The sequence below is a fragment of the Protopterus annectens genome, chromosome 17.part0 (genome assembly GCF_019279795.1).
Source record: "Protopterus annectens isolate FY-2018-M chromosome 17.part0, PAN1.0, whole genome shotgun sequence".
Classification (NCBI taxonomy): domain Eukaryota; kingdom Metazoa; phylum Chordata; order Ceratodontiformes; family Protopteridae; genus Protopterus; species Protopterus annectens.
Window position 1 is genome coordinate 51,137,757 of NC_056751.1, and position 15,164 is coordinate 51,152,920.

Genomic DNA, 15,164 nt, shown 5'->3' on the forward strand with positions numbered 1-15,164 from the left:
TGGGGTAACATATAAACAGTACTAAAAATTGCTCTGGTATAAACTGAGATAGTTGATAGAATAACAGGTCTTGCTTTAGCATGCATTTTCTGAAGGTTATGAAGTCTGAAACTCAGTGTCTGTCATTATGTAGTGACTTAATTCCTAAATGATTTGCCAGAAAACCACAAATTTTATGAGGAACAAATCAAAAATAAGAAGCAAAAATCTATTCATTCTGCAAAAATCTGGATAATTGAGAGGTATAGTTCAGCCGGGGCTGTCTGAGTTTGCCACCCTCCCCCCTAACAAAATCATGGTTGAATGGAGCCTCCCCCCTGCAGCCATTCCAATGAACCATTACTTGGCTATTTCACCCCATTTACCATAAACACTAATGTGCATACTGCTTCGGCGATGATTTGGACTTCATTTGAAAGTTTTATTTTGCATTTTACAATGCAAACACTAATAGATATCTGCTAAACAAAGCAATGTAGTCTCACAATGAAAACAGACTTAGCATTAAAACTTCTCTGCCCGTGAAACTCACATTCAAAGAAAATACACTTTGCCAGTGGCAGATAAAGATCAACTTTGGGTTCGGCCTGTTTTCAAATCAGAGGCCCCTTACACACGAAACATACACATGCTCTTTCATACATCTTCCTGACTGTATTAAATTATATTCCTTATACAATACAGTACAGTTTTAGCGGGCGTTTTAAATTTGTTTTGAACATTTTTCCAGTAAACAATTAAACAAAATGCATGCACCAATAATGACAAAACTGCCCAATTCATAACATTTCCATCATAAAAGTCAACTCAAACTTCTACAGTCCACCAGTATCAGTAAATATGCACAATCTCTGAGAAGTAAAAGTTAACTAAATAATTCCACATTAAAGAGATCTGTAACTAATGAAGTGCCTGTTGCCCTTGAGGAATACATTGCCTATGTCACACTAAAAAAAATATAAGCTAGTAATATTGCAACAGGGAATGGATGGCAAACTAAGAGGTCCATAGTTACTAGGTATCTTCACCAAAAAGACTGCAGCATCCACCCCCTTTGTAACACAGTACAGTATCAGCAATGCATCTACCTACTGTGGGAGTAGAACCCACCGCCTTCTGCATCAAGCACAGGTACATAACCTGTTGAGCTATTAACAATGCGAATGACAGCATAAGCATCACTAATCCTTTGCTCCTCTGCAGCTTTCAGCTCCTTGTAAAATCTACTCAACACTCAGCTGTATATCTGAACTTTGCAGCAAAAGAACTCTGGAAAAAGCCAACATTTATTTTTGGGGGGGACAAAAGCCCAAAAACCAGGGACACATTTTAAACATTGCTTGTATAATGTTGGAAAGTTGCTAGAATAAAATACTGTTACCACCATAGATTTCCCTACCAAGTCTTGAACCTCGGACCCTGTGCAAAACAGTCAAAGCAACATACCACTATGCCATATCAGCTCTTTTGTGAAAGACAGGAAGACTGAAACTTAAATGGCTACCATTTACTGAATTCAGTTCTCACCATAGCTGTCAACCTCTTAGCAAAAAATACCTGGACAAAGCCAGTAATGGGGGAATACAGCCCCCAAACATATTCAGTGAATTCATTTCTTACCATAGCTCTCAACCTTAGCACAAAAAAACCTGGATGAAGCCAATAATGGGGGAATACAGTCCCAAAAATAGGGACACATTTCAAATATCCATCTTATAAACTTAGAAAATAGCTAGAATAAAAGGCTTTGTGTTACCATGTACTTTCTGAAGAATATGAAGCCTGAAATTCAAATGCTTGTCATTTTTATTTATTTAACATTTGTTAACCAGGAAAGTCTGATTTGGAATAAAAGCCAATTTTCAGCAGAGGCCCAGGGAGAAACACTCCAGACACATGTCTTTGTAAGATGGGAAGACACCACAGCACCCAGAGGAAACCCACATAAATACAGGGAGGACATGCAGACTCCAAACAGAAAGCACCCCAGCCAAGAATCAAACCAGAGAATGGGTAGCTGTTAGGCAACAGTGCTACCACTGCACTACAGACTTTGTAAGGACACAAAAATAAAGAAACCACAGATTTTATGAGGAACAGAACAGAACAAATATGAGGGAAAAATCTGCAATTTTTTTACAAATGGTTGTGTGTAGGGAATTCAGGCTCTTGCCACCTGGGTTCTAGCCTGTTCTCTACCAACCACCATATAGCAACTGGGGCATTTTACACACACACACACACACACACACACACACACACACACACACACACACACACACACACACACACACACACACACACACACACACAAACACACACACACAAACACTCCATTGTAAGGATCCAACTTGATCCATCCAAAGCCCGCAATGATAGCAAGAAGTCCTTCCCGCGAGAGCAGAGCAAGCTGGGTGCTAACCAGCCTGCGGACATTGCAGTCTGATCCCCCTTCAAGCCTTTGCAGTTGTAACTGCATAGACTTCTGGGATAGTGCTGCTGAATGCCCTCTTCCTAATCCAGACTGCTAGTGAGACTGTCTGGATTCTGTGTGCATGCTTCAGACTGGCTCACCAGCAGTCCAGAAATGCTGTGAGTGCGCATGTGCAATGTTCCATGACTTGTTTATTTTTGTATTTTCTTTTTCTTTTATTTTATATTTTCTCTTTCATTTTTGTTTACAGCTGGGGGGGGGCCTGCAGTCCTTCAGCCCAATAGCATGAGCTTCCCCTGGATGTTCGAAGAGAAATACAGGCAAAAGCACCCAGATATGAAAATCTTTACAGTACAAAACATAAGATCACAAAGAGGGAACAGAGAACAGAAAATTAGTAAAGTAAAATTTAAAAAATAGAACCTGAAGTTATGGAATACCTGCAAAGTGAAGTATTCAGTGTAGAAAGTCTAACACAGGTTATATCACAGCATGATGGAACGAGACCCCCGGGTAAGGAGAAACAGGAGAAGAAGGTGACATCTGAAGAAGAAATATGGATATAGGATCATAGGAGGTTACTAGGCTAATGACCCTGGAGCCCTTACAAGCCTAACCAAGAGTTTATTCCCAAAAAAGAAACCTCAGTCAGCACCTGTCATCCCTGTCAATGAAGGACACAGGTGGAACCCCTGGGAAAATTTGAGGTTTCCTACCCACTCATCAAGGTTGCATTTGAAGAGGGTCAGTGAGGTACTCTGTTTGATGTGTATGGGAAGTCTATTGCAGAGACAGAACAGCCTCTGAGGGTCAAGCCTGTCTCTTCAACAGATTTTGTTGATGTTGCATATTAGACTCAGGCCTTTCATGTGGGTAATGTGCAAGGAGTTAGACTTGCAGATATGGAGCATCTCTAATAGGGCAGGGTCTGAGATTGTCTTGTAGGCGAGACACAGATCACCCCTGAGCAATCTGTATGATACCGAGTAGAGTGATAGTGATTTGAGCCTGTCCCCATAGGACAGGTGTTGGAGGTCATGGACTTTCTTTGTGAGGTATTTCTGTGGCCTTTCCTGTTGGTGCAGATGTTTTGAGAGGTACATACCAAACGGGGTGTTATACTCAATTATTGGTCTAATGAGGTAGGAGTATACAGAGGTAATAACCTCCTTTTTTCTGGATGCAATCCCTTTACTTATGAGATGAACCAAGTAAAAGGCTTTTCTGACCACTGCCGCTACATGATGGTGGAATGTCAGATTGTTGTCAACCCGAGTACCCAGGTTTCTCATCACAGGTTGTATACTTAGGGGGTTGCCATTTATGTGGTAATCAGTAGGGGTTGTGTTTTTGCTAAATGGTATGATGATACATTTTTCTGCATTTAACTTGAGGCCATGACTTTGGCACCAGTCAGTTGCTGTGAGACCCTCTTGTAGTATGTTAACGTATTTTGAGGAGTCAATGACAGCACTCAGCTTACAGTTCTCCACAAACCTGGTCAGCCACAGGCCTTTTGTCTTTGTCTGAATCTCTGAGAAGTAGATGCCAAACAGTAGGGGTCCCAGGACAGATCCCCTGTGAACACAACTAGTGACAGGTCTGCTTTCGGAAGTGGAGGCACCTATTTTGACCTTGTGGGTCCTGTTGGTGAGCCAGTTAGCCACCCAACTGATGAGATAGGGATTTATGCCAAATTGTGTTTGCTTTTTGACGATGCCTGAGTGGGGATTGTGTCAAAGGCCTTGGCCAAGTCAAGGTAAGCTGTATGTACTGACTTTCCCTCATCCAGGGCCTTGGTGACAGTCTCAGAGAAGTCAACCAGGTTCAGCAGGCAAGATCTACCCTTGACGAATCTGAACTGAGAGGGGTCAAGTGCTTAGAGATTGCCTATGTCCTTGTTTATGAGATCCATAATAATATGCTCCATGGCTTTACAGATCAAACTTGTCAAGCTAATGGAGCAATAGTTTCCAGGATCAGTAGTGGCACCATCTTTATGCAAGGGGATGACAATGGCAGTTTTCCCCTCTGCTGGAATGAAGCCTGTGCTTAGGCTGTGGTTGGATAGGGTGCTCAATGGTGAAGCTAGCTCTTGCTGGAGATGGTGCAGAATACAGCCTGGGATACTATCAGGTCCCATGGAAGCTGTGTTCTTTGCCTTGGATAGGACCTTTAACACTTCATCTATGGAGATATGAGGTGCAGGACAAGTATCGGGATGTCAAAAGGGCCTTTGGGGGGACAGGGAGGTGAAGTTTGTGCTGAACCTATCTGCTACAAGGTTGGCTAAGTCAACAGGATTAGTGTAAGTGATACCATTAAGTACTAATTTAGAACAAACCTGGGCTTGTCCATGGAGGTTCCTGATGTAACTGAAGAAGACTTTACGGTTTCCCTTTGTTTTGGAGGCTAGATTTGATTAATAATTGGCTTTGGAGGTTTTCACTAGTGATCTAATTTGCTTGTCTAGGCTAAGGAGGGATATTTTCCAATTTGGAATTTGTTCCTTTTTACCATTGGACAACAGTTTTTTCCTTTTGTTGTAAGCCTGTTGATAGAGGATGTCTACCAGACAGGTTTGTGTTTCCTTGAGGGGCAGGTTTTAGTTCTGTTGGGTATGGCTGAGTCCATGCAGTCGTACAGGTGTTTGTATACTGCACTGGCATACTGTTCAGCATAGTTGTTTGCATCCTCTGAGGGAGGCGGTGGTGTGACGCTAGTGATACCCTCCTTTAGGAGGTTATAGTCAGTGTTTGAGAAGTTTTTTATCCTGATTACAGCTGCTGGGGGGTTGAATGCGATAGAAACTTTGAATGAGACAGACCAATGATCTGATCTCACCAGGGAAGAAGATACTGTGGGAGTGGTGCAGAGGTTGCCCATGTTGGTGAGAATCAAGCCAAAATGTTATCTCTCCCTGTGGGGGATGAGACTAGCTAGTCTAGTGCATTAGAATTCATGAAGTCAAAGAATCATTGGGTGGGTGCATTAGTGCAGGAATAGTTCACCCAGTCTATGATGAGGTACTTGAAGTCACCAAGGATCAGGGTGTTGGGTTGACCTTGATGGAGTCAAATAGATCTAGGTAGGAGGAGTGGGTGTCCTGAGTTATGGGGGGGGTCTATAATGGGCTATAACTTGGATGGGTGTCTTGCCAACTGTCAGTTGCACCTGGAGTATTTCCAGTGCATCATGCTGGCAAACTAGTCTGGAGGTGTGCCTGTCCTTAATGAATGATAGAGACTTCACTACTCTTAGTCTTCCTGACCTCATTTTGGGGTTGGAATGTGTCGAATGAAGTATAGCCTGGTAAGGCAGGGGTGCTCGCAGCCATCAACATCTTCCAGTGTGAGCTGTGCCTCCAGTGAATGCATTTTCAGGTTAAGGCTCCTAACATTAAGCAGCATGACCTTCAATTTGCTTTTTGACAGACCTTTTATGTTGGAATATTTGTCTTTGGGACATTGCCTAAAAAGGCACAATGGGGGAAGCAAGTGCTTTGGCCAGGATCTGGAATCCCATGGGTGACAGGTGGAGGCCATCTCTGGCAAAACATCGAGGCCTGTCAACCATGTCATCCCAGTCAAACAGATACTGGATCCCCTTGGAATGACACCAAAAACAAAGCCAATTGTTGAAGTCAATTATTTTTTGTTGGTATTGTGGTATCATTCTTGGTGAAGGTAGGATGCTGCTTAGGGCTAGGGTCATACTTGCCTGGGACACATACTCTGAAAGCGCAACCATGTCTCTCTTCATATAGCCCAAGAAAGTACAGCTGAAGTCATTCACACCAACATGGACAATGACAGAGTCATACTCGTACTTGTGAAAGTGCGTGCATGATGTGGCAGATTCTAACACCATACAGACAACTGACAGTGACCTTCTCCTTGTCAAGCCTGGTGAGGGGGACATTGGTGTGTCTCACAAGTGAGTCACCAATTTCTAGTATGTTTGGTTTATTGTTATATGCTGTGAGCTGTGTTGGTTTATTGTTTTGCCTTATGGGCTGTGTTTGTGAGACACTGGTGTGTTGTCTGCTGTATATGATATGTTTGGTGTTGTGTGCGGAATGTTTGTAAGTATGTTTTGGAGGTCTCTGCTGTTTAGGTAAGTTTTTATTGAGGAACGCTGCATAGGTGGGTGTGTGTTTTGCTAGGCTAAGTGATGTGAGTGGTGTAGTGTTTATGCTGGCAATCTCCTCTTTGTCAGGAGTACTGACTGTCGTGTGAGAGAGCATGGACTCCAGGTTACTGATGTAGATGCATTTCTCACAAGGAGAAGAATTATGTGTTAGGAGAAGAGAGCTGTCAGTGAACACGAGGCAGTTGCTACACTGGCTCAGTATGCCCATATTGACCAGGCTGGTAGGAGAAACTGATGGAAATTGTCCAGACATAGTGATCAGAATACTGGGGCAGACTTTTGGAGAGAGGGCTTTGATAAGGGTTTGTCCACAAGAGTATAGACCGCAAAAACCTTCTTAAATGTAAAAGTGCTAAACCAAAGCTATGATGCTTAGAATAATGGATACATTTAATCAGGCTACTAACAAGCAGAAATAAATGCAGTAGAATAAAAGCACTATAACACTTAAGAGCATGCAGCAAAACAAAAATGAGGTAATAAAGTAGGAAGAAAACAATTACAGTAAAAGCAGCTGAATAAAGTATCATTTTTGTTAGGTGGAGAGGGAAGAAACAGAAGATAGTTGAAGATTAAGAAACTAAGGGGGTTGTCCTTCTCAAATGCTCTCTCTGTAATCAGTAGACTGAGCTGATAATATGGGGCTGGGAGAAGTGTCCAAAATCAAAAAAGCAAGGAGATAGTCCTTCCCAAATGATCTCACTGTACTCAGTTGAGTGCACAAATGAGATGGGAATGGGAGGAGTGACCCAAAATCAAATTTATAGCAGAGGCAGGTAATTCCAAAACCACCAAGTTTAAGACTAAATCAACACAAACTGCAGACAGACAGAGGCCAGCAATAAACAATGAAGCAAATAAATAAATGCAATGGTCTTCTAGTTTTCACATTGGTTTTGGTTCGGGTCTTCTAGTTTTCCGATTGGTTGTAACATTGGTTTTGGTTCGGGTCTTCTAGTTTTCCGAATGGATGATTAGATGCCAGACATACCCATATTGTATGAATTGCGCCTGACACAGCATAACTGTTGACTCTGGTCCAGAGGTCACCACATCCAGCTGTGGCTGGTGTCACAAATGTTGCCAGTGATGATTCTCAGGCTTCACCATGGGATACTTTACCAGGCCACATGTTCTCACTTTCATAGTTTATACCATCCATATCTCTGCTGGAAAGATGAAGCATTCCACCTACTCATGGCTGTCACCCAAGTTGTGAACACCATATATTTGTTTCCTTCTAACAAGAAACAGCCTGTCAGGGTGCATGTTCTTGCTGCCATAGTTCTACACTTTTACTGACATGGACTGCATCAAACCCTAAGAACATAGGCTACCACAATGCATTTCACCAATGTTTGTGACATGACTGTTCCACCTCACAATTGGAGGATGTGATCTCTGACTCCCCACAAAGTCAGGGAAGAGATTTAGATAGCAGTAAGGAAGGTAAGCGAAGAAGGGAGAGTAAGGAAGTATACGGAATGAAAAGATATTTAACTAAAACGATGATGCCACACACGTCCAATAAACCAGAAGATAAACTTTACTCCAAAAATTGGCTAAGCGCTTTTGTCCTTATACTGTGTCAAGGACGTCATCAAAACCAAAACTGAAACAATTACTTCCCTCTGTTCAAACTTCCATGCAGCATCATCATACAATTGCCTTAAAGGCATACTGCCCACGTCTTTATAAGTAAATAACTACATAAACACACTTACATAGTTGCTAATAAAAACTTATATAAAACTGCATGTAAATAATTTACTGCATAAAACCATTTTTATAAAACTATTAAAATAAACCTATAAATCCATAACTCTAATCTTAAGTACACTTGCAAGTGAAACATTTTCATTCAAGCTGAGGGGGGTCTTGTGAATTTAAGCGGAGTTGCCACTGTGATTGCTTAGTTTCAAGAATAGTTTCCCAAGGATTACCCCTGGGATTTAATGTTACCTTCTCTAAGGCATTAAATTTAAATAACTGATAGTCTTCATAAACAATTGTATGTTTATATAGTGCATTATTTGTGTTTGTCCTTCAGATATCATAGTTTTGTTCATAAATGCACTTGTTCAAAGAAAAGTTGGTCATACCTATGTAGTACGCACCACAGGGGTTACATATGGCAATATCTACTACTCCAGCTGAAAGATAATTGCATAGACCAGTTAATTTAATCTTCATTTTACCCTCACCTAAAATAATAAAATCTTCTTCAGATATATATATGGGCACTGATTACACTGCCCACATTTAGTCATCCTTTTTGTGGACACTAAATTCCTGCATACTGGATTTTCAAAAATGCATTTTAAATTTTTACCCCTTTCTTGTGTAAATCCAGGACTTTCCCCTATGCCTGCTGAAAAGTTCTTGTCAGAATTCAGTAAAGGACAATACTTGCAAATTATTTTCCTAACCTCTTTATTCATAGGATGATGACTTAACACAAACCTTTTAATAAAATCAAACAAAGAAGGTGGCTTGTCTTCCATCAATTTCTGTCCCAAAATAGAATGAACCTTACATATCTTAACCTGACCACCTCATCCCTGATCTCATTTATGAGGGATTTGGGATAATCCCTGTCATAAAACTGCCATTTGCTTATGTCGGTTCTTAATGAAAAGATACTTGTTCACATTTAGGGATATAGTTTATCCTGGATTTGAGGAAGACCAGAGATGGATTTTAGAGTGGTTTTGAAAGATGGGATGGAGGGTACAGACCTGATGGATAGAGATAAGGACAGGCCTTAGTAACCTTGTACAAGTACAGACAATGGCCAGCAGATCTGCTAGGCTTGTAGACAGAGAGGAGTTTTTGGTCACTGGATTGCAATGACCGACTAGGAACATAGTTGTGTAGAATGTTTTTTAGTGCTAGAAAGGCAGATGGATGATGGATAATTTTAAAGGTGGTAATAATTTCTGTATATGGTAGTTGATGTGTAGGTTCTAACCAATTTAAGCTTTTTAGTGCTATACAGTGGTGGGTTCTGAAAGGAGTACGTGCTGCAAATTTAGCAACTTTGTTATAGCATTGTTCAAGTTTTATTTTTTGTGAAGCCTGGAGGATAGTAAAGATGGGAGCACCATAAAGAAAAGTGGAGAGATGAGTAATGGCAAGTGTAATTTTAGTTGCATCAGTGAGAAAGATTTTGGCACTGTATAGCATCCATAGTTTTTGATGAGTTTATGAGATGATCATTGTGAGAGAGTGACATTGTACTTGTGATGAAGTATTTGCTAGGGTTTGATACTAAGATCCAGTCTAATAGAGAATTTGATGTCATAGTATAATGTGTGGGGCTATTAATTAGCTGCGTGAAACCATATAAGTTCATGCTAAATGTAGGTAAGTCAGAGTTTATGTCCAACCAACTGATATTCACATCACCTAGTAAATTTTTTTCTTCTGGAAATGTTATGGATATCCATGGGTGTCGGAACCATAGAGCGGGGGGGCACCCCCCCCCACTATTGCAGCACTTGCGACCATCCCAACTCATCATCACGTGCGCAATGACCACGCGCCTGTTTAAACAGTTTTGCCTGTTTGAACGGATTTCTTATTTAACTGCAGAGCTGGGAGTTTTTCTTTTAACTGCAGTCTCGGATTTCTTTTATTGCAGAGCTGGGGATAATGACCATTCAGGCAGACCTGTTTGAACGGATTGCTTTAGTTTTGCCATTTGGGTGGATTTGGATTTCTTCATTGCAGAGCTGGGGATACAGATTTCTTTTAATTGCAGCCTCGGAGTTTTCTTTTAACTGCAGGATAATGGCTGTTTGGGCAGACATTCAGCCTCAGATTAACTGCTGCTGGATTACTGTATGCAGAGCTAAGGTACTGTCTTCAGAGAGTGTGTGTGTGTGTGTGTGTGTGTGTGTGTGTGTGTGTGTGTGTGTGTGTGTGTGTGTATGTGTGTGTGTGCACTGTCCCTCCTTTACTGTAGTAGAGATACTTTATATGGTTTCATATGCATGTATGTACATTTTTTTATCACATACTCATTCTGTTGGCCAGACAGACTTTGCTGTACTAATGTACAACATGCTTATGAGCACCCCACATTCTGAGTCATTAATTTCCTTATTCATGACCCAGCATTCTTCCAACATTACTTGGTACAAAGTGAGGACTGTTTCTTAATCTGGACACTGTCCTTTAAAGTTTTATATATCTGTATATCCCAGCAAAACTTTTTTCAATTTTGGCAGCGCATTCCCTCATAAAACTTGTAACTGTTCTCCCTTTTGCTGCTCATGTTGTATAGGCATTGCTTTTAATGCAAGGTTATGTTTTTTTTTTGCTTTTTTGTGAATGCAGCCTCATATATCAGTTATAATTTCCCTCTCAGATTACTATTTCAATTCAAGGCTTTTTTATATGTTTACTTGACTGTGACATGTCTCTTTACATCACTTGGACAGGACAGATGCTTTGCTAGTAATATACGGGGTGGCCATTTGCAGAGAGGTCTTGTCTCAATGTGGATTGAAGTGACAGAATATTGATAATAGACTAACAGTCAGGCAGCCCACTTTTGTTACCTTATCTATTAACAGAAATTTGGGGAAATGTTTCACTGCTTGTCTGCCATTTCTTTTATTTGCTAAAATGTAAAGAAGTCAGGTGCTTTTCTAAACTGATGTAGCCATGAGCAACTAAGAATATGTAGCTAAAGTACAAGAAATTGATATTTTTCATTTATGTAAAATAGGATCATTCCTTTTATTATAAGTACAATAAAGAATGAAGTACTTAGTAAGCAGTAAATCATAATGTGTGTGTGTAAAAATGCCCCCAGTAGGATATATCTGGTGGCTAGAAATACTCAGACTCAAACCCTGTACCTTGGGTACAGGTAAAAAGAGCCTAAAATCCCTAGCCACCATCACTTGTGAATTCATACCTCACATTTTTGTTCTGTTCTTTCCGGTTTGCAGGTGTGGTAAGATAAAACCTTTTATTCTAGCAATTTTCTAAGGTTATAAAATCAGTATTTGAAATGTGTCCCTATTGTATTCCCCCATTATTGGCTTTGTCCTGTATTTTTGTGCTAAGAGGTTGAGAGCTATGGTGAGAAGTGAGAAATGAATTCACTAAATGATATGATAGCCATTTAGGTTTGTCTTCCTGTCTTTCATGAAACTGCTGCTTTAGCTTAGTGGTATGTTGTTCTAACTGTAGTGTACAGTGTCCTGGATTCAAGACCTGGCAGTGGAATGCATGGTGGTAACAACATTTTATGCAAGCAACTTTCCAAAATTATACATGCAATGTTTAAAATGTGTCCCTGGTTTTTGGCCTTTTGCCCACCCCCCCACCCCAATTGAAAATAAGTTCAAGAAGCTGTGCAACATGCCTATGGCTTACAGTCTACTGTGATTCTGCATTTATATATTGTGTGTGGAAGTAGACTGTTGTCATGGAAATGTTCTGAATAGGGCAGTTTTGTCATTATTGGTGCATACATTTTGCTTTATTGCCTACTGGAAAAATGTTCAAACAATAAATTTAAAATGCAGTTGCGTGTGGAAGTAGACTGTTATCATTTAAATGTTCTGAATAGGGCAGTTTTGTCATTATTGGTGCATGCATTTTGCTTCATTGCCTACTGGAAAAATGTTCAAACAAATTTAAAATGCAATTGTGTGTGGAAGTAGACTGTTATCATGGAAATGTCCTGAATAGGGCAGTTTTGTCATTATTGGTGCATGCATTTTGCTTCATTGCCTACTGGAAAAATATTCAAACAATACATTTAAAATGCAATTATGTGTGGACGTAGACCTTTATGATAGAAATGTTCTGAATAGGGCAGTTTTGTCATTATTGATTAATGGATTTTTGTTTCATTGCCTACTGGAAAAATGTTTAAACAATAAATTTAAAATGTGCTCTAACTTAAGTCTAACAAGTGTGCTGTATTATACAAGGAATATAATTTAATACAATCAGGAAGGTGAATCAAGGAATGCATACATGTATGCATGGCCCTAAAAATGCGTTTGAAAGCAGCCCAGAGGAAAGTGTGAAAAGCTCAAAATCATGGGCAAATTTTAAGCTTTACTCTTGTTACCAAAGCAATGGATGAAGGTAAAACAGTTCACACCAAATTACCTTGACCTGGTCAAGCCTTTTGACACAATCCCATTCTCAGGTGTAGTACAAAAGATGAATAATGTAGGAGCAAACACTTGGATCACCAGCTGCATTGTCAACTTGGCTCACAGGATGCATGAGATCAAAACAGGGGAAGAGACCAGTCACCAATAGAGTCCCCCAGGGTTCGGTGCTGAGACTTTTTCTGTTTGGCATATACATCTCAAAAGTAAAAGGAAATACCAAAGAGCTTTGGCCAGCTAAGTATGAGATGACTGCAAGCTAGGAGAAATTATTGAATCCCCAAATGACTTGACCATCATGCAGGAAGGTTTGTCCCAAATAATAACTGGTGTCAAAATCATGACAATACCCTCTGAGAACTGATCCAATTGTTTGGCATTTGAGAACTTGTGTGTACAGTGACCTAACTTTTGACCAGCATGTGCCCAGAGTCATAAGAAAGCCTTTCTATATTGCACAGCTTATAAACAAATTGATTGTCACTAGATCTAGTGATGTTGTTGTCCCCCTTTACAAAGCACTCATTATGTCAATCATTTTGTATAATGCCCACTTTGGCATGTATCTGTCCAGCCCCATGCAACAATTGGAATACCTTCAGAGATACCTTAATAAAGGATACAAGCCCTAAAGAATAGGTCTTGCATGGACCACCTCAAAGATTTATTACTATACTCAGTATCCTACAGAGTGCTTAGAGGTGACATGTCTGGCATACAAAGCATCCAACATAATACAGATGGACCTACTGAACATCAGCAAGTCAAATGGCATCAGAAATACTCAGTCCAGGTATCTAAACTGAATGTTGTAGAGAGATGGATATATATCACAGAGGCTACCACTGTTCCGGAACAGACTATCTGTTAGAAAAATATGTATTAATGTATATGTTTAGTGCTTATTAGAAGCTAAAAGGGTTAACACATTTCATTCTATTTTATGTACAGCTTAGTTTTGTATGAAACTACAAGATGCTTTTCAAACTGCAATATGCTTTCTGAAACTGCAAGATGCTCTCTGACCTAGTATTTGCTAGCACAGCAAAATTCATGTTTATGCCTTTTGGAAATTTATTGAGAAGCAGGTGATTATCTGCCAGGTCAGGAAAATAATGAATAGAACAATACTGTTTTCTATAATGTTATTGAATTTGAACAATCAGCTCTGTTTGTGTTATGAGAACATGCACAGCTGCAGAAAAGATAGATACAGTTGAACAAAGACTGCTTGAAGAAATGAACTATAATCTGTACTTGCTTTGTGCTCGAATTAGCTATAGTACCTTGAATGGTAACATTGCATAGTGAGAAGTTGTATCTGACCGGTGGTCATCAAGGCCACGTTGTTTTTCTTAGGAAGTTTTTTTTATAAACTTGATATGCCAGCTGAAAATCATGGACAAACAGCTGCTATGAAATAATATTGAAAGAACTTGTGATTTATTATGTCAGCTTAGTAGGCAATGTCTTGTAAGAAATGTATAAGAATGGCTTCACTTCCTGATTCTAGTTAGACAAACTCTGTATTAGCATGTTTTTGTCTCCTTGCTGCAAGATTAAAGTACCTTAACCTGAACCTGCCATGTGTTGATCTTTTTGAAGTTGTTTTTCCTTTGACAGATTGGTCCTTCAGACCGGAAACTCTCACTTTGCCTCAGGTTAGATGGGCCAGGTGGCATGAAACTGTATGGGGAAGAGACCACATTGGTTCTTCTGCTCTGAAAGACCTCCGACTGAATTGTCGTTCAAAAGAGGCCAGCCACTTTTCTGATCTGCGACTGGAGGATGAGTTAACGGTATTTCCTCGAACCAGGCGATCAATCACGGAGGCTCAGGTAAGGTGACATTTACCTTTTTTCTGTTTTAGATCAGGGACTTGATTTGTATCATCTGTCAGGAGATTTGTCTTGTACAAGTCAGGGACAGGAAGATTGCAGTCTTGTCATAGATCAGGGAAATAGAATAGGTAAGGCAGTTATTCTAGATAAACTGTGAAAAAGAGAAATCGTGGTACCACGTGAAAATAAGAAGGGTTACGTAACATTTTAACAGTCAGAACAATATTAGAAATAAGTGCACAAAAGGTTCCCAAGACCCACCATTAACTGAAGATGCAAAATATATGCAATTACAGTGTGCCGACAATGTTAGGTACTATACAAAATGGGTTAATAAATATGAATTTGATGGCAAATTAGAAAAATCCTCACTTATTAAACTTGTCAAACAGCTTAAAACTGATGCAAAAGGTTAGGTAAAAAAACAACGTCAATTAGGCATTCCTCAGGCACACAGGTGGATTGAGGAAGCAAACCGTAGGGAACAAAAAAGTAATAATTCAAAAGCTATGTTTCTAGATAAAGAAGACAATAATTTGGTAATAGCATCAGCCCCTCCGCCCCCTCCACTTCCCTTGCCAGAATATGAAGTGA